Consider the following 4372-nt stretch of genomic DNA (forward strand, 5'->3'; position numbering starts at 1 on the left):
AATCAATACTAATAGCTTTAGGAATAATAATTAATAAGTCCTCCTCTAAATCGTTGGGCCACATATAAAATCATTTTGGGTCAAATCTAATTTAATCCATAACTTCCTCATTATTCATCGGAATTGGGCTTATAATATATTATTAAAAATCTCTCTTTGAGCCCAATCCAGCTACACTATTATTGGACCCTTATCATGGACCAAACTAGATTGGACTACCTATTTTCATAAATAGAGTGTAAGAAGAAACATTTTCAAAACAGAAAGAAAGATATCTTAATAAAAACATCCACATCACTAGACTTTTCACACTTTTACTTCATTCGATAATCAAATGACGTGAAAGATATTCATCACTGGTTTGGTTTTAGGGAGACACATTTGGGTGTCTACAAGTATGCAACACTTTAAACTAATATAAACCTTCATAATACAACTAAGGGCATGTTCACATTTACTGAACAGAGCTGAACTGAACTGAACTGATTGGAGCTGAACTAAACTGAACTGATTGGAGCTGAACTAAACTGATTGAAGCTGAATTGAACTGAACTGAGCTGAAATGAATATTTTATGAGAGAGAAAAATTAGGAGCTGAACTGAACTGATTAAAGCTAAACTGAACTGAACTGAAATTAAGTAAATGTGAACAGACCCTAAGTCAATGATACACAATGAAGGATATTTATTTAATGAATAGTTATCTAAATTGTTGACCTAATTATATACATAATAATACATACTGAAAATGATGCATGCAATACAAACAATTTGAAACCTATTTCATTTAAAAATGACTAAATGTTACATACTCATTCAAATAGTTTAAATTTCATAATACCATATATTAAACCAAAAAATATTAATATTGAATCAAATTTGATTCTTCACTACCAATTGGTTGTGGTGTAGTGGTGATTGGGACTACACTTGGTAGGGAGAACCCGTGTTCGATCCCCCGCAACAACAATTGGCTGGAACCTAACCACCCAGAACTGATCCCCGAATCCGGATTAGCCTAAAAGGGCGAACCGGGTAGAACACCAAAAAAAAAAATTGATTCTTCACTATTGACATCCTAATTTAAATTTACAACGTGGTGCGCGCGCACAGGGTTGTTTCTCAGTTTTTAGGGGCCTAAGAGCAAACTAATAATTCGGGGCCCAATAAATTTGGGTATTTGCAAAATATACTAAATATACATTCAATTTCTTAAACACTATATTTAAAAATAGTATTAACTTAGGCCCCGTTTGGTTTAATGTAAAACATTTTCAATGGAAAATTAGTTTTCATGGAAAACATATTTTCAAGGAAAAACACAATTGCAAATTAGTTTTCCTTTGTTTGGTTGCATACAAGAAAAGTCCAAGAAAAATAAAAAATAAGAGTGGAAATATAAGGATGAATGATAGGGAAGTAAAAAAAGAGGTAAGGAGGAGAGAGGAAAATGTGGCTTCCCTTGTTTTTGGAAGGAACATGTTTTCCATCATTAAGGTTGGAATTTTCCACCCTTGAAAAATTATTTTCCACTCCTTAACAAACCAAACAAAGGAAATGGGAAAAAATGAAAAATTCATTTTCCAAGAAAACCTTTTACATCAAACCAAACAGGGCCTTAAAGTGCGAATACGCTACAGTCCAAATAAAAATGTTATTCTATAAAATTCATTAAAGAAAAAAAAAAAAAAAACACTTGAAAAAAGTTAGTAGGGTAAGATTTGGGAGTATCATATATGTACCTTGGATATACTAAAAAAAATAGTGTTATTATACTTTTTATAAGATTTATTAGAAATTTTATACCCTATTTATCTCAGTTTATACTTCATGTATTCTATTTTTGGTGTTTTAAAATGTCGTTAATGTTTTAGTTTTATTTTACATACTTTTATAATATATCCTTTGTTTCCTCAAATTGTTTTTGTACAAAGGGATAAGAGAATAGTAAATAAGAGAATTGGAAGCCGACTATAAAAATAAAACTCAAAAGGCTAAAAAAATAAGGGGGAAAATTGAAACAAATACAAGAAGAAAACAAGTAAAAATAAAGAGTTCTTATAAAATTTCCCAAAAAAAAAAAAAGGAAAAAAAATGGTTAAAATAGAAAGGAGAGTAGATTAAAATTAAAGAAAGAAGCCGAATTGAAAAATGAAACAAAAACATGAATGACCCAAAAGTCAAAGCTAATTAAATTCTACTATAACAAAGTTAACAACTTTCTATGACCGTTGCGCTAGTTTATTTATTTGTCTAACATTTTAGGAGATTAAACTTTATGGCTTAAACATTTTTCATAGAAACGGAGATTTTGATTTGGGGTCCCTGGCCGACAGCCCCGGCTTCCTTGGTCCAGCAAAGCACTGCACGCGAGCGTATGAAAAAAAAACTAGTATAATGCAAAAGTCAAAGGGTGACAACTAAAAAAAGGGAGGAATTATAATTTTGTGAGTTAAGCACATAATTAGGTACTCAATTGTTAAAAATTTCACCTTTTAGTTACTCAATTATTTTTACTTTGCTTTTGGGTACTGAATTAAGAATTTAGGCCAAAAAATTAAATCAGCCAAAGAATTCAATACCTTGGGTTAAAGAATTTAGTACCCTTGGTTAAGTATGTGGGCCCCACCCGATTAAAAAATTAATATTTATAAAAGTAAAATTGTATTAAATTTGACTAAGAAACTAGCCGTTGGTTTCTCTATTTAAAGAGGCATGAATCTGGTAGAAAATTCATCAAAAAAACAGCAAGAAAATTCATCAAAATTCATCAATAATAATTCATCAAAATTCATTCATCAAAAACAGCAAGAAAATTCATCAAAATTCATCAAAAACAGCAGCTTAACCAGCAACAAAACAGGTTCATTGAGCATGTTATTAGGCATAAATTCTGCAAGGTTTTGCCAGATTTTGTAGAAAAAAAAAATAAAAATAAAAAAACCAGAAACAGAAGGGCTGCTGCTTCCCCCTGCTGCTGGTAGTTCAACTCTGCCACAAAATCAGCCATTGTTGCTTCTTTTGTCCAGCCACAAAATCAGCCATTGTTGCTTAACAAATTCATCCAAAACCATTTGTCAAAAAAAAAAAAAAAAAAATTTCGAAAACCCAAATTTAACACAAAAACCACAACCAATCGACATCATCAATTTGTTCAAAAAAAACCCCAAAATTCGAAAACCCTAGGTCACAACAAACATCAACAAATGGGCAAAAAATCCAAAATTTATATCAAATTAACAACATAAACGATGAGAAATTGAGCTTACCTCAAAAAAATGGCGGCTTTTGGTGTCGTTTTCCCCAGATTCGAGCACAAAGGTTGCTCGTTGTTCTTCGACGTTCGCAGCAAAGTTTCCAGAAATGGGAAAGAATAAAGGAGCAAAAAGGGGAATAAAGAAAAAGAAAGGGAAAAAAAATGGGTTGACCCGCGAATTTTTTAATCGGGTGGGGCCCACATACTTAACCAAGGGTACTAAATTCTTTAACCCAAGGTACTGAATTCTTTGGCTGATTTAATTTTTTTGGCCTAATTTCTTAACTCAGTACCCAAAAGCAAAGTAAAAATAATTGAGTACCTAAAGGTGAAATTTTTAACAATTGAGTACCTAATTGTGTGCTTAACTCTAATTTTGTAAAATCATATTTTACAATCCTCCCCCCCTCTCTCTCTCTCTTTTTTTTTTTTTTTTTTTTTTTTTTTTTTGTGTGTGTGTGTGTGCGCGTGTGTGTTTAAAAAGCCACAAGGGTAGTTAATGAAAATCAATTTCAAGATCCCATGGGACCGAGAAGCTCAATCCAACCGAGTTGTCCTCCACTCTCTACTATTCAATTCTAAATTAAGGCTTTAATTTAAAGGTTAATTATTGAAATCATTATATATAAGCCACTTAGACAGAAAATTACACAAAACCACAAGTTACTAGTACCAAGATAGAAACAAAGTAATTGTTGGCAAAATTAAAAGTATGTATTGTATTAGGTGTTTAGAGAACAATAAATAACAAAAAAAAATAAAAAAAATAAAAATAAAATAAATAAAAATAAAAAAATTGGTTCGTTGACCATGTACATGATTAGAAAGGGTATACTGTGAATTTATGAGAAGGGTAAGGTACCAAAACCAAAAAACAAAAGAAAAAAACAACCCAACTACGAGGGGCAACTGTTAGATGGTTAAAAAATAATGGAACATATTTGCAATATTGGAAGTATTTTTCCTTGATTCCTCCTGTTATCACAAACAATATATATATATATATATATATATATATATATATATATATATATATTTTTTTGGTGAAAGAGAGGAGCAAGCCCCAATCATCACAAACAATACTAGAATAAATCAAACACGATTAATCAATTCATG

This window comes from Chenopodium album, chromosome 1 (genome assembly GCF_948465745.1).
Source record: "Chenopodium album chromosome 1, dcCheAlbu1.1, whole genome shotgun sequence".
In the NCBI taxonomy this organism is placed as follows: domain Eukaryota; kingdom Viridiplantae; phylum Streptophyta; class Magnoliopsida; order Caryophyllales; family Amaranthaceae; genus Chenopodium; species Chenopodium album.